A 25173-nucleotide genomic window follows, 5' to 3' on the forward strand; every position below is an offset into this window, starting at 1 on the left:
CCCAATTCCAACCCTTAATGCTGAGTGCCCAGCAGGGAGGCAATGGGTCCCATTTTTATAGTCTTTGGTATGACCCGGCCGGGGTTTGAACCCACAACCTTCCAGTCTCAGGGCGGACACTCTACTACTAGGCCACTGAGCTGGTTATTTGTCATTTCAAAGTGCTCAGAAATATATATCAGATCATAAAGTTATAAAAACCTTTCTCATCACCACTTATCAAAAATGTCTAGTTATGTCTTCTTTATTGATTTAGTGTGTAGGTATAATTATATGCTTAAAATGTTTCTTTTATTTATTTAATATGTGAATATACTTGTCTGCTTATATACTTTATTCAATTAGGTTTGAGCGTATCTGTTTTTGTAGCTAGGCAGGACTTTTTGTATTTCGACCCCATTCCTTCAAGCACTTGGTACTGGATAATAAGGAGTACTGTGAAGTACTTTTGGGTGAAGTCCCCGCCAACAGACGCTTGCCTTGGAACCCTGCCTCCAGGCCTGGCTTCAGAGAAGTGCCTCGTTGACCCGCGTCCAGGTAAGGGAAAACTGTGTCCATTTCTTATCATCATAAGTCTATAAGTCATGCTTTGTCTGTTTGTTTGCCATGAGTGACCCTGCCAGGGAAATTAAAGCCCAAGACAACTTGGCTCCTAGGATCATGAGGACACGCAAACCCCTCCACCATGATAAGGTGACGGAGGGGATATAGTCCAACATCAACAGTAAACGATTTAGGACAAAGTACAGATCAGCCACATATTTTAACAGTTAGTGGCCAAAAATGACAAGTAAATAAAGAATGTGTCTCTTGTCTGGTCTGCTTTCCTATTTTACAACAAGTTAAAATTAACTTAAGTTTAATGACCTTTTCCTGCCTGTCAAATTGGATTATCAATACACACCAACACCAAGAGAGACTGACATTACGTTACCTTCAAATCTGAATAAAATTGGACTGCTTGTCATAGATAAATATGTTCTCACGTGCCTGCGCCACCTGCCACTCAGTCGGTAAAATTCCCATTGACGCCAATTGTTCTCAGTCACGCCCACATAAACTAATCACCAGCACCCATTCCCGCTTGTTAGAGGGCGTTATTTAAACCCTGTGCTCCCTGCTATCATTGTCAGTTTGCCCGTGTGCTCACTGTGTCCTTTCCGACTGAACCCTGGTGCCAACTTTGTCTGTGCTTTGACCTGATTACCCCTAAACGCTGCCCATCCTGACCAACTGTTTGCCCCTGACCACGTTTTGAACGCCGCCCGTCCTGACCAACTGCTTGCCCCCGACCATGCTTACACGCTGCGTCCCAATGCACCTGCTCTTCTCAGTGTCAGACTGCTTCCAGTGGCCAGCCGGCTTGTCCTCTCACGACCAGCTACCGACCGAGGCAGCTTTCCAGTCAGCCGTGGGCCGCCAATCACCCACCCACTCGCTCCAGTCCGGCCAACCACTCAGCCATCCATTTCCCCTTTCCCTACTTTCAATAAAGTATGTGTCGTGCTGCAGTTGGTTGTTCTGCCCGGTTCGTCACATACCGTATTTATTCTAATCATCGCCCAGGGCGATAATTAGCGAAGGTTTATGTCCAACAGGGGGGTGGGCGATTAATATAGAACACTTTTTGTCCGATCGCCAAGGGGCACTGAAATCGGCGATAATATGTATATTTTCTAGTAAATATATTTTGTATATTTACTAGAACAGCGGCTGTTTTGATCTACCTCGAACAGCAGAGTGCGTCAATTGACGCTCCATCGATGCGACACGTTACGGTCGCACATCACATGTTGCGCACGTCATGTTATCGTGATTGTCTTGTTCGAGCGCATGCCCCGATAACGAAATTGCGTGAGGATATTGTAGCGGAGTGACGAGTGTAAGTGTATCATAGTTTGTGGAGAAAAACAATTTAAAAGGGACATTCGATGTGCTGTCAAATCAGTCATATTTAAAATTGTGCAATGACGTCGGCATGCGGTCGTGGAAGAATACGTAAGTTTTGGGGGGAATTTTTAGCTGCATGGGCGATAATTAGAGGTATCAATGTTTTTTTTTATTTATGTCATCTCGAGCACACACTGGGCGATTATTAGAATATGGGAGATAATTAGAATAAATGCGGTACGTACTAAGTCTTAATGGTTGTAAATGAAGCCACATAATCCATATACTGAATATCCAGCAATGATTGTGTTAGTCTGATAGACACAACTTTTGATTTTTTTATTTGCTTTATTTTGGCAAGTACATAATCACACTTCTTTCAACTTCATTTCACATTTTGTTTTCCATGACTTGTCAAAAAGGTAGCCAAATTGAAGCAATTTTGCTTATCTAGTCCCGTCCCGTCCCGATTTCAACCAAAAATTGACAGTCCACATATTCACAGTATTACCTAGAATACGATTATAAACAAGAAGTGGACTAAACAAAGAGTCAGAAAATTGACACAGGTTAAAATCTGATTTGAATACAGCAACGACAACTTCATTGGAAGTTTGATAAGTTCAGCAAGTTAACTGAGTTATAACAGATCTCGAAGTTTGATATGAATACAACAGTAACAATTGAATTTCGAGAGAGTTGAAGTCACAATCTCGCAGGCACCCCGGGTGGCACCTGCACCAACAGATCACAGCTAGTCATTTCCCATGCTTAACCATTTTCTTATTGAGCCCAGACATCTCATGACATCTCCTGAACATTGTCATCATCTAACACATAGAGGCACATGACACGCTGCTTGTTCCAGCCGTCCTTCGTGTACCCTGCAAGACAGGTACCTTGGGGGCATTACGGCTCCCAAGTTCCTGGACGTCAAGTGGAGATGGTCTGGTTGATTGCACTGAAGGCCCAGCTTAGGAGATCCATTGCATATGATACAGTTTACGAAGCACATGTTCCTGCTGCTCGGAGACCTGCCCTCAGTGCGCCCTCAAGACTGCAACTTCCCTCATTACACGCTCAACAATTCAGCATTTCACAACACTGTTAATGAATTGCAATAACGTTAGACACAATTGATGAATTTTTGTATCGACCCTTGCACAAATCAGCAGCACACGCACAGCCTCCTACTGTCAACATCATACTAAAGAGATCAACGCTCAAGTCACAGTAGATTTAATATGGAATGTGTATCATATGACATTGTATTTTTATATCAGTAGGCTCGTCACAGTTTTCTTTAAAGTCTTGGCTTCTACATTTTTTCTAATATTTAACAACCAGTCTAATAGGGTGTGGCTCCTTAATGTTGTGCTTATTTGTAGATGTTCAAATATCAACAGTCCAATGAGCCCAAGGTTATTTTTACTACTACTTTATTTTGGTACCTCAATGCCAAACTTGATCGTTTGCCTTCGGTTGTTGGTGGGTAATATTAGTCAGGAAATTGAAATGTATTCATTTTTGCTTGATGGCATGAAAAATAGTTGGACCGTGATCTTCCTAAATATTGGCAGGACACCCAATGAGGGCTGGTGCAGCAGGAAATCTGGCATACCCATGTCAAAACTTGTTAATCAGTGCATTTTGCTTATCCCATGTCTTTTACTCTCTCCAGAGATCCTCACTCTTTCTTCATTGGTCCCTACAGACCCATCAAATATTTTCCACACTGGCGGGCCAGGCAGGGAGGAGCACAGCCAAGAACAGGTGGGAGGCAGGGAAAACTGTTGGAAGGCCAGTGAGCCAGCATCTGAGCCCAGAGAGTGCTGGGCGCAGGCCAGTAACTGAACTGAAAATTGTCCTGCCCCCACACACAGGTCTGAAGGGCCACATGGTTTCCACTCTACACACAGTTGGACAGCATCACTCGGGATCTATTTATTGGAAATATGGCACTCTGGCATTTGTTTGATATTAAAATAAATTGTGTCATGCTCCAATGCAAACAAATGTATATTCAGCATTGTCTCTCAGGTTTCTTTTTTTTTCTTTCCTAACCAAATTACATACACTGAAATCAGTATCCATCCTTTACCAAGGATTAAACTGGTACTATACGAGTTAGTACACTGAAGCCATCAAACATTTTTTACTGGTCCCCCGGCTCCCCAGCCCTTTAATATTTTGAACTTCCCCTGCCACCTTCCATTTTATACTAGTGTAAATGGTTTTCCCAACAAAATCTATAGTGCATCTTTAAAAAGTGATAACTCTGATCGTAGGATTATGACATTGACCCTCCCCGCTTTTCGCAACAGGGCGGTTCAGGTTCAGTGACCAGGCCTCATGGTTGCTGAAGAGACACATATCCACACACTGTGGGCCAGACCCCAGTGCACCAAGAGGAGCAGTTAAATTTCATCATTACACTTTCTTCCTTGTGTTTTTTTTTTTTTTTTTTTTTTATAGGGCATTTTTATGGCCTTCTCTGAAGGTGCCATTTTGGTCCCAATGGTACACAGAAAAAAGAAAGATTGATGTTGACTCAAAGAATAAAGAAGGCCTGTGCAAAAGCAGGGAGACAAAGGAGGTTGTGGACGCCCATGACTGTGTACACGGTCAAGTGCAGATGCAAAGCAAGGGGGGCACATGGGAGTAAGAAAAAAGAAAAATACAGAGCAATTCAGAGAGAGCGAGCGAGAGAGAGTACGAGCCATACGTTGTCAGTTTGACTGCTGGCTGATATAAAAACAGTGGTGAGAGTGGCAGATAAGACAGAAAGGCAGATGATGAATGAGTTGAAGACACTCATCCATCCTACTGAAGGATTTGTGGCCACAGTGTTGTGTACAGACACATTTAGAAATAATGGGCTGTATGTGTGTGTATGGTGGGAGGGATACAGGTTTTGTTTATTTTTAGGATTGTGTGATGGACTGGGGACTGGAAGAATGGACAAGTCGGAAATAATGGTTTGATTATGAAAATGTGTGTGGTTGCTACTTGCTTTGGAATGACTTAGTATGTCCTGTGAGTGGATATTTAGTGTATCCTCGTGTTAATATTTCTATGACACACTCACAACTATCCTTTTTCTGAGCCACTTTATCCTCACAAGGCGTGTGCACATGGTGGAGCCTATCCCAGAAGTCTTTGGGCGGTTAGTGAGGTACACCGTGAACTGGTCACCAGCCAATCGCAGGGCACACATAGACAAACAACCATTCACACTCAATCAAACCTAGAGAGAATTAGGAGCGGTCAATCGGCCTGTCATGCATGTTTTTGGGATGTGGGAGGAAACCCGAGCACAGGGAGGAAACCCTAGCAGACACGGGGAGAACATGTACAATCCAGTCATAACTGACTGACTGACTGACTGACTAACTCCCTGCCTACGACTTGTGCAGTATCATAAAGCGACAATGCAATTTACTTGTGATTTCTTAGCGTTCGTGGGTATTGATTCATCTTCTCAAAATCAATTCAATTCGATTCACAATTCGTTTTGATTTTTGATTCAGTTAAGGATTTCAAGCACTACAATAATTTCCTTTCATATGGAAGACATTCTCAGAAGAACCAATGCTGCAGATAATCGAAACCGCTTGATCTAACTTGGTGCATCAGTAAAAGATGTGAATATTTATATTAAGAATTTAACCCAATGCAGTTCCAGTAATCATGTATGTCACTGACCGTGACCAGATCAAAACAATATTAATTTATATGAATTTCTACAGAGTTAGGGTTACTGGGCAGACTGTGTTAATAAAGTGGAAAAACCACGCTGTATACTCATGACAATAAAGGATTTGTATCATCCTTAGTGGTATTCAAAACCCAAAGCTGATGACACATCAACAAATCATCTAGGTTGTACAACCTAAATTATCAAGATGACTCGCAAGAAGAGCGTCACAGGACGTTTAACAGCATGAATTTATTGGCTTCACACTACAATGTGGCAAACAAACTATATGAAAAGGACCATAAGCTTTTCCATGAACAGCTAAAAATTGAGAAACAGTTTAGTCGTCCGCTGGATGTCAATTAATTAAGATACAATGTCATTAATAACCTATTAAGTTAAATGTGTGTTTCAATTTGAAATCAATTCTTGTATAATTGCAATTTTATCAACTGTAATTGTGGGATTCATATGTCATGTTCTGTTTTGGTAAATGTCAATTAAATTTGATTATCAGTCAAAATAATCAGATCGTAAAAATATTTTTTTGTCTCTGGACCTCTTGATGTTTGTACACCTTGGTAAATTGGTTTGAATAAGATCAAGGCATTGCCTACAAAATGGTAACACACTTCCAGATCTGCTCAACTGACAGGCGAAGAGCATACGAGCATACGACTAACCCACCTTTGTACATACCCAAAATGTACTTTTGTGAAATAATATAATTGTATTATATAGACATAAATCTGATAAAACTACATCTTGTCTAGTGCATTTGAGACTATTTTAGCTCAGTCCATCTGAAACACTGACTGTAGAACTCGAGCTATTTCGGCATCACGTCCCAACCCGCAGTTCTTTTATTGGACATTTGGATAAATACCCTAATGATGATAATACTACCTAAATTATATTTTATAATTATTTTGGTATGAACACTTCCAAGAACTTTTAAAAATTTTAAATTTAGATGTAGATTTTCCATCCAGGGCGGCACGGCGACCCATTGGTTTGCACGTCTGCCTCACAGTTCAGAGGTTACAGGTTTGATTCCACTTCCCTCCCTGTGTGGAGTTTGCATGTTCTACCCACGCCTGCATGGGTTTTGCTCGGGAACTCCGGTTTCCTCCCACATCCCAAAAACATTCTTGATAGGCCGATTGAGCACTCCAAATTGCCCATAGGTGTGAGTGCGAGATGGTTGTTTGTCTCTGTGTGTCCTGCGATTGGCTGGCAGCCAGTTCAGGGTGTCCCCCGCCTACTACCCAGTGACTGCTGGTATAGGCTCCAGCACACCTGTGACAAGCGGTACAGGTAATGGCTGGATGGATGGATCGATGTTCCGTAAATTCGAGACAGTTCTCTGATAAGGTTATATTTTAAAAACTATAAAATAATTTATGTTCAAATGGATAGCCCCCCCCCCCCCTTTTAACATGTTGTCATGTTGATCATACCAATTTTTAGGGTTTTCCAGGTTATCTTTATCATAGGATTATGTTGGAATGCAACAGGTAATAAATACCTTACCTTGTCCTCCTTATCACAAGGTCGTAAAACATGCCCTGAGATGTTTAGACTAGAGGACAAGGGCTTTCTACTCAGCCTACTCATCCCCCCACTCTGTTTCTCTTAATAAATATCCTCTTGCAGGAAGGAGGGTTCAGAGCTCTATTCGAACATCGCTGTACGCACAGCGACGAATGGACTCTCCACCTGCAGGTGTCTAAAAGGACTTACTTGTCTCCCGTGTGGTTCTTGCAAAATAAGTTGGAGTGAGCAAATCTCTAACACCAATAATCCCATTCTCCCCATCATAACTATCTGACCTCCCTGGACCATCATAAAAAAAGAAAAAAAAGTTCAAAGATCTCCATACATCACCCAGCTCCCTCACATCTCACAATATCGTACACGGTAGAAAGAAAATGCAAGAAGAAATAAGTTTGAAGGTTTCCATACATCCCCTGCTCTCTCACATCTTACATTATCGTACACGGTACAAATTCTCAAACTTGCTCAACAACAAAGCAGCCGTTCTGAATGATTTCATCATGGATAAATAACCTACATACCTTCTGTATCACTGAAACCTGGCACTACTATGGATTATTTTCCCCTCAATCAAGCGATTTCCTCTGAATACAAATCAACCCAGTCCCATTGTTAGAGGTTGTGGTGTAGATTTTGTTTTAAAGAATTGCCTCAAAGTTAAACAGATTTCCAGCCCCCAGGTTGAAACACATTGCTTTCAAATACCTCAAGCCCCTAACTATCACAATAGTCTACCGACCACCTTCAACTGTACAAATCCGCCCTTATCCATGCCCACGCTACTTAGTATCCCTCAAAACTCATCCACCCAGGCTACAATAATCAAAATGGTCTCATTTCCACCGTTAACAAACTTATCAACCGCAGTGATGACACCTCTAATTCACTTTTGACAAATACAATTCCGTCCTGTTGTTCAAATCTAAAACTCGGTTGTCCCGTCACTTATAAACCTGTGAAGTAAAGCACTCACGAAAGGTGAAGCACGCAGTGGCAAGGGATCATTGTATTTGAATCGGGGGTGTTGAAGGAGTGAAACATCATAAACATGCAGGATAGTGGCCCTTGATGAATGGTCTAGACCAGACCCGGGCAAAATAAGGCCCGCGGGCCATATCCGTCTCTGTCCGGCCCGCAATCATAAATTACATTTGATTACAACTTAATAAATGAAAAAAAATCTGTGTCGTACATGCAATACAACTGTGCTGCTTTTATTTTGAAAGGTGTCGCACCTCCGTGTAGCGTGCGTGCATGTGAGCTGTGCGTGTAGGTGAACAGCTCGAAGTAATGCTGCCCTCAAAATGTGTGCTGACACGAAGAAAAGAAAAGTTGACAAGGAGTGCAGTGTTTTGGGGAGCAATTATTGAAGCAATAAAAAGATGACGTCCATCAGCAAAATTGTTCCAAAATTATAAAACTACCCACATGGTCCAAATGGTTGGAAGTCATAGAAGCATTCTACAACCTCTGTGTTCAGAAACATTGAGGTGCATATTTGTCACTCCAGCAGCAATTGGACTGTCTTTTATTTTGTGCCAGGTTCAGTTGGCACAGGACCTAAGCTTGCGCCGCATGCCCTGGGTCTCTGCAAACTTTTCCATGTGCATACAGTATGCTCCATATGTTATAGGACCAATGCCAATTTTTGACCATCTGCTCAAGTCAAACCCTTACATACAGAAGCAAGATCTTTATTACAGCAGCCACCACACTTCACCTAACTGTTGTTTGAAGAAAATGTAAATTGAAGTGTGCTGCGTTTCCTTTCCAGACAGGTTCCCCTAATTTCTTTGCATTTTTGCATCTTCATGCTCTTGCTGTGGCATGACACTGTATGTAGGAGAAAATGAGACAAAACAAGTTTTAATAAAAGGAGAAAAGGGGGAAACAACATACATCTTTTTACTCTATTTGTCTATTGGAGTGTCTTTTGAGCAGCTGTCCAATACCAAAGACTAATCCTATGAAGCAGCCATGATGATGCATACACTCTCTGCTGACGACACACACTAAATATTGTGATTTGGTAGATTTGCGAAATCTCCACTCACTCACTCACTCACTCACTCACTCACTCACTCACTCACTCACTCACTCACTCACTCACTCACTCACTCACTCACTCACTGTAGATGCCACCTCTGTTTCAGTTTCTGTTAATTGTCTCAATGTCCGGGTAATAATTGGTACATATATTAAACTTGAGAACATGTGTCTGCTCTATGCGTTTGTAGATTCTTTCTGTCAGGGAAACAATGGTGGGTGGAATAAGAGGTGGGGAGGACATCTTTAATAGTCTTTTTAAGAAGATATATTGCTTACAGATGTCAGGGTTCTTGAAGGTTTGAGTAAGTGAAATTTAAGATCTTTTTAGACCATTATGCATATAAATTTAAGACCAACTCATCTTGTATTACTAGAAACATTCTAATCCTCTCAGATATTCAAATGACTGAATCAGTCATAGGAAAATATCAAGCAAACTCATAAAACAGATAATCAAAAATATTATGATCAGAGGACAGATAGGAAGACCAAATGCAGCACACTGTTCAATGAGGGCTGAGGGGAATCGTGCTCGGCGTGATCAAAGGGCGAGGTGAGGACGTGGTCGGGCGCTCAGTCACGGCTGGGGGCATCCGGGCTTGATCGGTGGATGGGCAATTGGTCAGGACAGGCAGCGTTTGGGCTTGGTCGGTGGACGGGTGATTCATCAGGGCAGGCGGCGTTTGGGCGTAGTCCGTCAGTAAAAGGAACAAGGTCGACAACTGTGAATCAGAACAAGAAGCAAGGTACGAGACACAGGAACATACGGGTGGCATTCGAGGACAAACTGACAAGGAAGTGACAAGTGTGTGGTGTTTAAATAGGAGCTGGTTGATAAGCAGGAAAAGGTGCAGGTGATTGAGTTGATGAGTGGCTGTGACAGAGTGAGGTGGAAGGTTACCAGGCACATGACACTGTTGGATGATAACAGAACCTCCTGAGAACCATATTCACAACACAATTAGTATATCCAGTACAACCTAACCCAGGGGTGGGCAAACATTTTTACTTCCGGGCCGAATTGGGTTCTAAATTTTCACTGGGGGGCCGAACCAGGAGCAGATGAATGTAGTGTTTGTATAAAGTATTATAAATGACATGTAAAGGTCATTGCATAAAATGTTTTGGCCTTTAGTAGGTAGTAAAGCATGGATATTCGAAAAAAAGGTTTTCGAAAACAAATGCATTTATTGACAGCATTAAACAAAATATTTCACCCAAAGTCTACTATCAGTGATTCTCATTAAATACGACACTGTTATTATGAATAACAGTTTCCATCACTTCAGCGGCTGCAGGTCAGATTTATGAAAGATGTTTATCTTATGAGGCGAAATCACATAAAACGGCAAACATTCTGACCAAATACATCATCTTGAAGAATCACTGCAAGAATACATCTAAATAAAGTACTAAAGAATCAAAGCGGCAACACGGTGACGGATATTTGAATATCAGAGCAGAGCTTTAACTCACAAACACCTGGTGACAGAGGCGAGGAAACGGAAAACACTTCCTTAAAGTCGGCCTTAAAACCTTTAAATGTTAACATTAGTCGCAAACAGGTGGTGCATCAATGTCCTTGAGCATCTTGCATTGTTTGAAAATGAGAATGGTCGCTAGTTCCAATCCCTGCTATTTGTACAAATTACTTTCAAAATGCATTTTTTTTTTTTTTAAACAACAAACTAGAGAAACTCCCCTTCATTTTCAGTGGGAACAGTGTTGTTGGTCTCCCTTTTTTTGCTAATGCATCATAGTCTGGAGTAAAATTTGTTGTGGCAACTCTTAGGATAGAGCCGAGGTGTTGGTCCGTTAACCTAGATCTGTGACGGTGCTTTGTTGATGTTCACGTGGCTGAACATCTGCTCACACGCGTCGGTAGAGCCAAATTGTCCACTCTTTTTCTAAACACTCGCTCGGCACTCAGTGTCCGCCTTTCTTCTCCTTGGGCCACTCATTTTAATGGAAGGATTCCAGGGGAAGGTTTGTGCGTGCGTGGCTTTAACGTAAAATTGTATCTGAAAGATCAGCGTGCGAATTATGCGAATGCTGACGTCACAGCCCACACTCGAAATTCGGCACTGATAGAAATAGAGCGCGGAGTACGTCGGGTCCGTACTACTGAGTACGTACATGCCCTTGTGAGAGTGCTCTGAGCTTTCTGACACGGCTTCCGGGAGTAAATGCGCGGGCGGGCGTTTCCCCATCTACTGGGGAAACACAGTCATTGCAGGGAATATGAAAAAAGAAATTCATAATACAATAATACGGAGTAAACGACCCCGTGGGCCGGATGTGGGCCGCGGGCCGTAGTTTGCCCATGGCTGACCTAACCCTACACATGTCTGAGTTAATCTCCTTTAGCACTGATCTCAGTTTCTAGGCAGTTGACTTGACACAGCACGAATTCTGCGGTAAGGTAGCCTCGTGGACACGCAATGAGATTGGTTGTTTTCATAAAATGTAGTTTATGATTCTTCTCTATCATACCGCTTTGTAACAGCCTTTTATTTTTTGCGGAAAATGTTTTGTGGATATGAAAATAAATACTGTATTTTCTGCACCATAAGGTGGTTCGAGTTAAAGGTGAAAAATCAATTTTGGGGGCTATTCTGTACTTAATCCACATAGGGAGCACCGCATTGCAGGGCGCATGCATGCCATGTGTAAAAAAAAAAGAGAAAACAAAACAAAACGGGAGCAAAACAGTGAGTTCTGTTGTACTTTATTCTACTATTTAACCATGTACTGTACTCACATTATTGTTAATCGATATTCATATGCAAATCCATCAAAGTCCTCATCTTCTGTATCCAAATTAAACAGTTGGGCAAGTTTACCATTGTTAGAGTGGTGCTCACTCCAACTTATTTGCAAGAACCACACAGGAGACAGTATGTCCTTTTAGCACTTGCAAGTGGAGAAAACGTTCGTCACTGTGCATACAGCGATGTTCGAACAAAGTCTGACTTCCGTCTGTTGCAAGAGAGTATTTATTGAGAGAAAGCAGGGTGGGGGTGAGAGTGGACCGGTTTGGTGAACCCCCGGCCTCTGGTCAAATTAGAGCATGGGGTGTTTTACAACGTTGGGGGAAACAGAACAACTTTGATTGTTTCCTCTGCAGCTGGTCAATCAAACAGAGGATGCAACCACTTTATTTTACTGCGTTGTGACAACAGGACAAGTTTGGTTAATCATTCTAGTCTACATTCCAACACAATCATACGATCAAAATAATCCATTAGCCCTAACAACCATTAAACATGCCAAGTTGCCTCCCGTCATTGTCGGAGTCAAACTCGTTATTCAGTGGGGGTCTGTGGCTGTCACGTCACCTAACAGAGGCAGAGATCATTCAGACAATGTATCCACTAGTCCCCCTCTAGACCTTCGGGGGGCAGAAAAAAAACAGCCACATCACAGTTCACCAAAGCTTCCTGTCAGATGCCAGGGACAATGTTGCCTGTTAGTGAAAGAAAGAAAACTTATAACAGAAAGCAAAGAAAATAAAACCAGAGACTCCTTAGTTCCCGGTCACATGCCACTGGTAGGAAATGGACTTGAATGCTTTAGTTCTGAGTTTGGTTAATGCTTATTGTTTGAGCTACAAACTATGTTTATCATAACTTTGAGTGGTTCATTCACTTTGTAGTTACTTATGCTTGGTATTTTTGTACTATATGTATGCAATTACTGAATTTGGTTAAACTTAAGAGAATGGAATGTTTTTTTGTTTTGTTTTGTTTGAGCGCTCCTTCTGGGAACTCCATCGTTCTACTGGGTGACTTCAATGCTCACGTGGGCAATGACAGTGAGACCTGGAAGGGCGTGATTAGGAGGAACGCCCCCCCCCCCGATCTGAACGCGAGCGGTGTTCTATTGTTGGACTTCTGTGATCGACACAGATTTTCAATAATGAACATCACGTTCAAGCATAAGGGTGTCCATGTGTGCACTTGACACCAGGACACCCTAGGCCGCGGTTCGAAGATCGACTTTGTAGTCGTGTCACCGGATTTGCGGCCGCATGTTTTGGACACTCGGGTATAGAGAGGGGCGGAGCTGTCAACTGATCACCACCTGGTGGTGGGTTGGCTCCGATGGTGGGGGAAGAACGTCTGGCAGAATCTCCTGTCAGGAAGAGCTTCAACTCTCACCTCCGGCAGAGCTTTTCCCACGTTCTGGGGGAGGCGGGGGACATTGAGTCTGAGTGGACCATGTTCCGCGCCTCCATTGTTGAAGCGGCCGACCGGAGCTGTGGCCGTAAGGTCGTTGGTGCCTGTCGTGGCGGCAATCCCCGAACCCGCTGGTGGACACCGGCGGTAAGGGATGCCGTCAAGCTGAAGAAGGAGTCCTATCGGACCATTTTGGCCTGTGGGACTCCGGAGGCAACTGACAGGTACCGGGTGGCCAAGCGGAACGCGGCTTCGGCGGTTGCTGAGGCAAAAACCCGGGCGTGGGAGGAGTTTGGTGAGGCCATGGGGAATGACTTTCGGACGGCTTCGAGGAAATTCTGGTCCGCCATCCGGCGTCTCAGGAGGGGGAAGCAGTGCAACGTCAACACTCTTTACAGTGGGGATGGCGTGCTGCTGACCTCGACTCGGGACGTCGTGAGTCGGTGGGGAGAATACTTCGAAGACCTCGTCAATTCTACCTACACGCCTTCCATTGAGGAAGCAGGCCCTGGAGATTCTGAGGCGGATTCTCCAATCTCTGGGGTCGAAGTCACTGAGGTAGTTAAAAAACTCCTCGGTGGCAAGGCCCCGGGGGTGGATGAGATCCGCCCGGAGTTCTTAAAGGCTCTGGATGTTGTGGGGCTTTCATGGCTGACACGCCTCTACAACGTTGCGTGGACAGTGCCTCTGAATTGGCAGACTGGGGTGGTGGTTCCCCTCTTTAAGAAGGGGGACCGGAGGGTGTGTTCCAATTACAGGGCAATCACACTCCTCAGCCTAGGAGGTCTATTCAGGGGTGCTGTAGAGGAGGGTCCGTCGGGAGGTCGAACCTCGGATTCAGGAGGAGCAGTGTGGCTTTCGTCCTGGCCGTGGAACAGTGCACCAGCTCTACACCCTCGGCAGGATCCTCGAGGGTGCATGGGAGTTCGCCCAACCAGTCCACATGTGTTTTGTGGACTTGGAGAAGGCGTTCGACCGTGTCCCTCGGGAGGTTCTGTGGAGGGTGCTTCGGGAGTACGGGGTGCCGAGCCAACTGATAAGGGCGGTTCGGTCCTTGTATCACCGATGCCAGAGTCTGGCCCGCATTTCCGGCAGTAAGTCGGATTCGTTCCCAGTGAGGGTTGGACTCCGCCAAGGCTGCCCTTTGTCACCGATTCTGTTCATAATTTTTATGGACAGAATTTCTAGGCGCAGCCGAGGTGTTGAGGGGGTCCGGTTTGGGGACCTCAGCATCGCGTCTCTGCTTTTTGCAGATGACGTGGTGCTGTTGGCTTCTTCAGGCCGTGATCTCCAGCTCTCGCTGGAACGGTTCGCAGCCCAGTGTGAAGCGGTCGGGATGAGGGTCAGCACCTCCAAATCCGAGTCCATGGTCCTCGATCGGAAAAGGGTGGAATGCCCTCTCCGGATCGGGGATGAGATCCTGCCCCAAGTGGAGGAGTTCAAGTATCTTGGAGTCTTGTTCACGAGTGAGGGGAGGATGGAGTGCGAGATCGACAGGCGGATCGGTGCAGCGTCGGCAGTAATGCGGACCCTGTACCGGTCAGTTGTGGTGAAGAGAGAGCTGAGCCAAAAGGCAAAGCTCTCAATTTACCGGTCGATTTACGCTCCTACCCTCACCTATGGTCACGAGCTATGGGTCGTGACCGAAAGAACGAGATCCCGGATACAAGCGGCCGAAATGAGTTTTCTCCGCAGGATGTCCGGGCTCTCCCTTGGAGATAGGGTGAGAAGCTCTGTCATCCGGGAGAGACTCGGAGTAGAGTCGCTACTCCTCCACGTTGAGAGGAGCCAGATGAGGTGGCTCGGGCATCTTATCAGGATGCCTCCTCGACGCCTCCCTGGGGAGGTGTTCCGGGCATGTCCCACCGGTAGGAGACCCCGGGGACGACCCAGGACGCGCTGGAGAGACGATGTCTCTCAGCTGGCCTGGGAACGCCTTGGGATCCCCCGGGATGAGCTGGATGAAGTGGCTGGGGAGAGGGAAGTCTGGGAGTCCCTCCTAAAGCTGCTGCCCCCGCGACCCGACCCCGGATAAGCGGAAGAAGATGGATGGATGGATGGAAAATGCGACTTATACTCCGGAGTGACTTATGAATGTTTTTTTTCACGTTATTGGGCATTTTATGGCTAATGCAACCTATATTCCGGAGCGACTTTTAGTCCGAAAATTACGGTAATGCAAAGTTGTCTGTTATTATTAAAACTTAAAACAAGTGAATTTTGCTCTTGTCATTTACAATATCTTTCAGAAAGTAATAGTTTGTGTCTCGTCTACAGGTTCATAACATCAACAGTATTAACATGGTCACTTATATTAATATTAGTAATATTTAGTATTAAGTAATATTTACTTTTGATTTAATTTTGACTCGCAGCCCCACGCGAAGAATCGCTGTTGTGATGCCAGTTCAGCTTGGAGCTGCTTCACTTTATCAGCGCGGTCACTCCCTGTTAGCTTGTCGCATGTTTTAGCATGTTTAGTCTGATAGTGTATCTTTAGGTTGAAATCCTTAAACAAGGCAACCCTCTCTTTAAAAATTAGACAAAAACAATTGCCTTGATTTTCAGTGAAGAAGTATTGTAATTCCCATTTCTCTTGAAAGCGACGGCCCTCAATGTCAACTTTCCTTGTTTTCTTTGAAGTCGCCATGGCAGAAATGAGCGGCGAGGGGTGGTGCTTCCACCTTTTGGTAACAGGTGGAAATACAGTTTCAAGTTTCATGATTTAGTTTTTTTTATTCAGTTTGACAGTGCAGGCGGCCCATAAATAATACATTATAAGACCGAAGCTGCGGGCCGTATGCAATCAGACCAGGGGCCGGATTTGGCCCGCGGGCCGGACTTTGGACATGCCTGACTTAACCAAAAGTGGGCAGGTGCATAAATTTGGGTACCCCAACAGAAAAATTACATCAATATTTAGTAGATCCGCCTTTTGCAGAAATAACAGCCTCTAAACACTTCCTATAGCTTCCGATGAGAGTCTGGATTCTGGTCAATTTTTGCATTATGCACAGAGAGAGCAACTTCCGAGTATTATTGCATTATGCACAGCAAAGCTTTAACCTGACATCTTTTAGAGATCAAAATATTCTAAAACTGAAAAAGTCATGTCAGTTGCAAGGCATGGTTTTATTTATGCTATACTGTAATTACTGTATATTTTGGGTTTCGTACAACTCAGTTCACATGGATCAGAATTCTGTGTGTTGTGTTTTAGTTCAATCTTGAGGAGCTCCTATATAGAGTACAGCTTGGTTTTGAAGAATATTGCTGTTGACTATGCACTGTACTAAGAAGACGAAAAATGTAAATTTGTCATTTCAAATGTCGACTAATTTATTTTTACCCGAGAATTCATGAGAATATCACATTATTTTAGGCAAAAGTATTGTGTTCGTTTGTGTGATCATGAATAATTGTGAAAATAATGACCAAGAGCATCAGGCATGGATGAGACCCCCATCTGGCTATCCTCAGAGGGGTAAATGATACTAAAGACACTGGCGAGTGCCCCGGCTGTGACCCACACACCCTCCCACCCACACATCACCCATCCACCAAACCAACCCTCCAACCATTTGTTCGCTTTATAACATTACAATATGGGCTTTTAATTTAGCTAGGCGGCTGGGGCGTGTGGGACCTGCCAGAATCAATCATCATGAGAAGGCTGTCCCGTAGGTCATCTCAGTGACGAGGGTGTCAGTACTCAAAAACACACATGCACGCACCCCCCCATACATACACACACAGACCCTGCTTGCTCAAACAGAAAGTGCTGTGTATCCTGTCAAACATACATGTATGTGTGTGTGCAGATAAAATGTACATATGAACTCATAATCAATAATGCGTTAGTTAACTTCCTTCCACTGAAATTTGTTTTCTTCTCTTCCTTGATGTCATTGTTTTTGTAATCCCTTTTGTATATGTGTTCTCTTTCAATCACAAACCTAACCTTCAGACAATGAGCATGTTGAGTTCATGTTAGATGACAGCGGAAAGCCCGTCTCTATTCGAAAATCCATTACCTTGACCACCAAATAAGGTATTCTTTGCATTGTGACTTTATGTTCAATTATCGGGGAAATACAATCTCTTTAAATATTGTGAAAGGCTACCACCTTGCTCACATAAAGTTTCCACGCAAAATATTCCTGTAGCTTTTGATTAATTCTACCATGAAAAAGGAACTACCGTAATTTTCGGACTATAAGTCGCTATGGAGTATAAGTCGGACCAGCCATAAAGTGCCCCAAAAAGTGAAAAAGAAAAACATATAAGTCGCTCCGGAGTATAAGTCGCATTTTGGGGGGCAATTTATTCGACAAAATCCCACACCAAGAACAGTCATGAACGAGCAACAACACGCTAAACGATAGCAACAACAGGCTAAACGATAGGTATGCTAATGTGGCAGACACAAACAAAGAGCTGAGAAAGGGCCTGACGTAACATACAGAGTTATTAAAGAGAACTATTACATAAATAACATGTTTATAAAACCATCTGTGTCACTCCAATTCATTAAATCCATCGATCGTTCGATATGATAGCAACAACAGGCGAAACGATAGGTATGCTAACGTGACAAACACAAACGAAGAGCTGAGAGTGGGCCTGACGTAACATATCAAGTTATTAAAGAGAACTATTACATAAATAAGACGTTTATAAAACTATCGGTGTCCAATTCATTAAATCCATCGATCGTTCTTTGTCAACAATGGGTGCGCGCGGCTGACGGCGCTTGCACTTCAAAATATTCCACAGGCCCTTATAACGATATATACATTATATTTCAAATAACTATTACCGTAATTGCCGGACTATGAGCCGCACCGGATAATAAACCGCACCAGCTAAAATTCAGGGATATTTCAGTTTTTTTCTTACATAAGCCACACCGGACTGTAAGCCGCACGTGCGCACGAGTTTTTTACAAAGAAAGACAGTACATAGAAAGCCTTTTTAACGTTTTAATAACATACTTGAACATGTCTTTCTAAACATTGCCTGTGACGCAGCAGTAGTACCACAGCAACGCGGAAGTGTGCACGCGAGTTATTAGCAAAGAAAGACTGGACACAGAAAGTTTTTTTTAAAGCTTTAATAACATACCTTACATTTCTTTCCAAACACTGCCTGTGACGCGGCAGTAATACTGCAGCAACACGGAAGTAACACAGCAAAGTCACTGAGACGCGGCGATAACACAGCAGCAACACGGTAGCACAGCATTAACAGGGCTGGTTAAAAAAAACATACCAGTAAAAGTAAAAAAACAGCCGTCTTCATCTTCCTCCTGAGCACTGAAACCATCGAAGTCTTCCTCCTTAGTGTCCGATTGGAATAGCGTTAGATATCCTTCGCCTCACACTTTCTCGGTCTCTCTTTCGTCGTCGCTTTTATGCATTTCTTCGAGTGTGAAGAGGGTCTGTTCATGCTAATCTTATTCATGCACGAAGCGCTAAATTACATTAAACTAGCGAGCGACGCGTATAGCTTAAAAACGGCATCATATGCATTTCTTTTGTCCCCCATAATGACGGTTTGGGTATAAAAGCTTCCTGTCTTTGTGTGAGCGCGGGTGTGAGCGTGATGCGCGAGACGATCAAAACACAAACTAGCATGTCTTCTTCGGCGCATTATCTCTTCTTAGTCTGTCTTGCTCTTGCTTCCTGCTAGAGTGCCCCCTGGAGACCGGAGGCCGTAAAAATCCATAAGTACGCTCCAGAGTAGACACAAGATAATGTCATCAACATCGACTGCCTTTGGCTTAAAAGCGGCATCATATGCATTTATTTTGTCCCCCATGATGAAGGTTTGTGTATAAAGGCTTCCTTTCAGTAATATCCATCTTGATCGCGTTCTGCGTGATGCGCGAAATGTAAACACAAACTAGCGCGTCTTCTTCGGCGCATCATCTCTTCTTCGCCTGTCTCGCTTTTGCTTCCTGCTAGAGCGCCCCCTGGAGGCCGGAGGCCATAAAAATCCATAAGTACGCCGCGCCGCCGTTTAAGGTTAGAAGTAACCTTCTGAATAAAATGCATTAAAAGTTCACATTCATTACAACTTGTTTTTGGTGAGCAAAATGTCAGAAAAATTGAATTTAAATGCTGATTGATTGGGTTTTAATACAATGCAGATGGTCTAAACAGCGCCACTGCTTTGTGTAATCTCAGAGTGACATGGCAGAGTAAGAGAAAGGGTTTAGAGCAGAGGTATCAAACTCAAGACCCGGGGGCCAGATACGGCCCACCACATCATTCTATGTGGCCCGCGAAGACAAATTGTGCATGAAATTCGTGTGTCATTACTAGAATTGCAAATTGTCTTCACTTTTAATATCTTTTTTTTTAAATATTTGACCAGTTTTTACTCGTCTGATTTGAAAACGAGTTATTTGTCAGTTTGTTTTGTAGCTTTTACTGTATATAATAGTGTTAAGAGTAAAAGTGATCAAGTCATCACAAAAATCATGAAAAAAAATCTTATATAAGCCGCACCTGACTAAAAGCCACAGGGTCCAACATTTTGGAAAAAAGTCGCGGCTTATAGTCCGAAAATTACGGTATATAAGCAATATTATCAAACCATCTGTGCACTTTAAGTCATTAAATCCATCGATCAAATTCCTCGTCCTTTGTCAACAACGCCACGCGTGCGTCCTGACGCCAGCCTCATCATTATTCCACAGATCTACTATATAACTATATTGTAGCGTTAACAAAGTACAAGGAAAGACGTGGGTTTGGTAAACGGCTCTTTATTTAACAAAACAAACTTCCAAGCGTTTGGCGGCGTGGACTTCCAGCCACCGATGTGGAAGAGCGCTCCATACAATAGGACCGGGCGTGCGTAAAAGCCATGTCCGAGCCCCATGCACCGTCCGCGGACAGCGACCCGGCCCAGCGCCGGCCCCCGACTTCGATCCACGGAAGTGAACGAGAGCTCAGTAGAGTAGGACCGGGCGTCCGTAAAAGCCATAATAGTTTTTCAAACCTTCTATGTCACTCCAAATCCTTAATTCCTTCAAGCTCTGCGTCCTCCGTCTCACTTAGAAACAAAGCCGCTAATGATGCCAGTCGTACGTACGTGGGTACGTTTGTCTTTTATGTAAACAACCGCTGCGCCGCGCCGTGCCACTGACGTCACTTGAAATTCAAATTACAGTAATGCTTTGGTACATCACGGTTCTCCAAACTTTCTTTCTGCTGCTCGATTACTGTTTTCGGCTGCATATTTTACAAGTTGAAGTTTGTTACCTGCAAAATATGAGTTTCTTTTCGGTGCCATTTTTCTTAAGCCCTTCCCATTTAGAGCGCCCTCATCCAGTTTCGTCTGAAAATATATATATTTTTTCAGATGTAGTTTTTTGTTTTGTTTATTTGGTTGTTTCATCAAAATCAAAGTCTGCTTTATTGTCGATTTCTTCATATGCCAAGACACACAAAGAGATCGAAATTACGTTCCCACTATCCCACGGTGACAAGACATAATACACAATATGCATACAAGTAAAAAACACAAAAAAAACAAGAAGGCACAAACAATGAATAAATAAGAGTGATGAACAAATAATAAATAAACAAATAACATAATAAATATAAGAGGAGCGAAAATGGAGCAAGTGTGCATACAGCAGACAGTGGACTTGGATATGGGGCTTTAAAATGTTAAGTGCTTTATTTGATTTTTTCTCTATTTTTTATGTTTTGAATATCCATCCATCCATCCATCCATCCATCCATCCATCCATCCATCCATCCATCCATCCATCCATCCATCCATCCATCTTCTTCCGCTTATCCGAGGTCGGGTCGCGGGGGCAGCAGCTTTAGGAGGGACTCCCAGACTTCCCTCTCCCCAGCCACTTCATCCAGCTCATCCCGAGGGATCCCAAGGCGTTCCAAGGCCAGCTGAGAGACATAGTCTCTCTAGCGCGTTCTGGGTCGTCCCCGGGGGCTCCTACCGGTGGGACATGCCCGGAACACCTCCCCAGGGAGGCGTCCAGGAGGCATCCTCATAAGATGCCTGAGCCACCTCATCTGGTTCCTCTCAACGTGGAGGAGTAGCGACTCTACTCCGAGTCTCTCCCGGATGACCGAGCTTCTCACCCTATCTCTAAGGGAGAGCCCGGACATCCTGTGGAGAAAACTCATTTCGGCCGCATGTATCCGGGATCTCGTTCTTTCGGTCACGACCCATAGCTCGTGACCATAGGTGAGGGTAGGAGCGTAAATCGACCGGTAAATTGAGAGCTTTGCCTTTTGGCTCAGCTCTCTCTTCACCACAACTGACCGGTACAGGGTCCGCATTACTGCCGACGCTGCACCGATCCACCTGTCGATCTCGCGCTCCATCCTCCCCTCACTCGTGAACAAGACTCCAAGATACTTGAACTCCTCCACTTGGGGCAGGATCTCATCCCCGATCCGTAGAGGGCATTCCACCCTTTTCCGATCGAGGACCATGGATTCGGATTTGGAGGTACTGACCCTCATCCCGACCGCTTCACACTCGGCTGCGAACCGTTCCAGCGAGAGCTGGAGATCACGGCCTGAAGAAGCCAACAGCACCACGTCATCTGCAAAAAGCAGAGACGCGATGCTGAGGTCCCCAAACCGGACCCCCTCAACGCCTTGGCTGCGCCAAGAAATTCTGTCCGTAAAAATTACGAACAGAATCGGTGACAAAGGGCAGCCTTGGCGTAGTCCAACCCTCACTGGGAACGAATCCGACTTACTGCCGGAAATGCGGACCAGACTCTGGCATCGGTGATACAGGGACCGAACCACCCTTATCAGTTGGCTCGGCACCCCGTACTCCCGAAGCATCCTCCACAGAACCTCCCGAGGGACACAGTCGAACGCCTTCTCCAAGTCCACAAAACACATGTGGACTGGTTGGGCGAACTCCCATGCACCCTTGAGGATCCTGCCGAGGTTGTAGCGCTGGTCTACTGTTCCACGGCCAGGACGAAAGCCACACTGCTCCTCCTGAATCCGAGGTTCGACCTCCCGACGGACCCTCCTCTCCAGCACCCCTGAATAGACCTTACCGGGGAGGCTGAGGATGTGTTTGATGGTGGTGTGTGGCGTGTTGAAATGGCTCTCTTATCCTGACACTCAGCGGTGATATCCAAACCTCCCATCTAGTTTCCTCCTGGAGAGCAGTCGTCGTTAATGCATTTGTGGGTTTCGTTTCCTTGGATGTAACACGTGTAGTTCACTCCAGGTGGCCTCTCTGTATAGGCCACTTGCAGCAATGGTCGTCCTTTAACAGTCACATTGAGATTTGTCCAGAAAAGCTGATCACAGGTACCGTCTGCAAGTCCAGGGTGGAAAGGGTCTGCATCACTGACTGTGACATCACGGTGTTGATATCCAAATCCCCCCATAGAGGCCATACATTTCGCTTCAGTGACATTCATTGCTCTGGCCTCCAGGTGAACTTGTGTGGTGGAAGGAGGGAGTTTGGAACACACTTAGCATCCCTCCTGTGTGTGGGATCTCACAGTGAACTTTACATACCGGTACCAAGCGTTGGTTTCGTAGGGGTTTCAGGGGTCCCACGACCAGTCCTCAAAGTCCTCATCATGTGACCATCTTTTACCTCGGTCGACATTGTCAGTCGGTCCATTCAGATGAGCCCATAGACCAGGGGTGTCAAACTATTTTTTTTTTGCGGGCCGCATCGTAGTCATAGCTTCTTTCGGAGGGCCATTATGACTGTCAACCCAAATAAATGTATGAGCACCTCATATTATATACAGTAAAAGCTACAAAACAAACTGTCAAATACCTCGTTTTCAAATCAGACAAGTAGAAACTGGTCAAATATTAAATATATATATATATATATATATATATATATATATATATATATATATATATATATATATATATATATATATATTATATATATTATATTATATATATATTATATATATACCGTATTTGCCGGTGTACAGGTCGACTCGGTGTATAAGTCGACCCCCTAAAATTCGACGGAAATTTACGATTTTATGATATATCCTTTGTATAAGTCGAGCTCAATTGTTGCATTATATTAAACTTCAAAATTCAATATGCGAAATTTATTGACGAAATGTGTTCAAATTCCGGGAGGCCGTGCGCATGCGGCTGTTTATAAGCACCGCGGAGGAGATCGCGGCCGGCGAGCTCGCGCACGCCACCCGGCACCAACGGGAGGCCGGAAATAGCTCCAAGCCGAGCGGATCGGCACTTTATAAGCACCGCGGAGGAGATCGCGGCGCCTCATTGGACTTCCAGCGGCCGGCGAGCTCGCGCACCCGCCCGGCACATCCGGGAGGCCGTGCGCACGAGCCAAGTGGCCGAAAATAGCCCCCGCCGAGCGGATCGGCTGTTTATAAGCACCGCGGAGGTGGTCGCGGCGTCTCATTCGACTTCCAGCGGCCGGCGAGCTCGCGCACCCGCCCGGCACATCCGGGAGGCCGTGCGCACGAGCCAAGTGGCCGAAAATAGCCCCCGCCGAGCGGATCGGCTGTTTATAAGCACCGCGGAGGTGGTGGCGGTGCCTCATTCGACTTCCAGCGGCCGGCGAGCTCGCGCACCCGCCCGGCACATCCGGGAGGCCGTGCGCACGAGCCAAGTGGCCGAAAATAGCCCCCGCCGAGCGGATCGGCTGTTTATAAGCACCGCGGAGGTGGTGGCGGCGCCTCATTCGACTTCCAGCGGCCGGCGAGCTCGCGCACCCGCCCGGCACATCCGGGAGGCCGTGCGCACGAGCCAAGTGGCCGAAAATAGCCCCCGCCGAGCGGATCGGCTGTTTATAAGCACCGCGGAGGTGGTGGCGGCGCCTCATTCGACTTCCAGCGGCCGGCGAGCTCGCGCACCCGCCCGGCACATCCGGGAGGCCGTGCGCACGAGCCAAGTGGCCGAAAATAGCCCCCGCCGAGCGGATCGGCTGTTTATAAGCACCGCGGAGGTGGTGGCGGCGCCTCATTCGACTTCCAGCGGGCCGCGCACTCGCGCACGCCGCCCGGTTCAAATTTTCTAAGTGCAACGCACAATGAGATGCATGAGAAACGGCCTTGGTTACCATCACATTTGAAGCGATGAATACGAAGATAAATTTTATGACTCGGTGTATAAGTCGAGGTCGATTTTTTTCGGTCGATTTTGGATCGAAAAAGGTCGACCAATACACCGGCAAATACGGTATATATTATTATATTATATTATATTATATTATATTATATTATATTATATTATATTATATTATATTATATTATATTATATCCCCGTGGGGACTAAGCGGTTTAGAAAATGGATGGATGGATGGATTATATTATATTATATATATATATATATATATATATATATATATATATATATATATATATATATATATATATATATATATTATTAAAAGTGAAGACAATTTGCAATTCTAGTAATGACACAAATTTGATGCACAATTTGTCTTCACGGGCCACATAAAATGGTGTGATGGGCCGTATCTGGCCCACGGGCCTTGAGTTTGACACGTGCCATAGACCATAGCACGCTCCAACCACAACGCAGCAGAGGATCCACCTGGCATGTGGAGCCCCATTGCTACTAGGATGGCAGAGACACCAGGACATCCCCTCGCCTGTCAGAGTGGGGATCGTTGAATTCTTCACCAACATTGAGACGCCCCACCCTAAATGATGAAGCCCCTTTGTAGTCAGACTTCCCCACCACTCCGAAATTAGGGGTCCAGCACTCTCTGCAACTTGCAGTGGCTGAGGTGAATCCAGCTGGGCCT

At 44.9% G+C, this 25173-nt stretch overlaps 1 long non-coding RNA gene across 1 annotated transcript; it reads left to right on the forward strand.

The window, feature by feature from the left end:
* Window positions 1-1856: 1856 nt before the first annotated feature.
* LOC148394768 (uncharacterized) lies at window positions 1857-3910 on the forward strand. The gene is made up of 3 exons (XR_015859524.1): window positions 1857-1998; window positions 3572-3663; window positions 3774-3910. It is a non-coding gene; the product is annotated as an uncharacterized LOC148394768 (long non-coding RNA).
* The last annotated feature ends 21263 nt before the right edge of the window (window positions 3911-25173 follow it).

This window comes from Syngnathus floridae, chromosome 7 (genome assembly GCF_059516105.1).
Source record: "Syngnathus floridae isolate MCC-2025c chromosome 7, RoL_Sflo_1.0, whole genome shotgun sequence".
NCBI lineage: Eukaryota > Metazoa > Chordata > Actinopteri > Syngnathiformes > Syngnathidae > Syngnathus > Syngnathus floridae.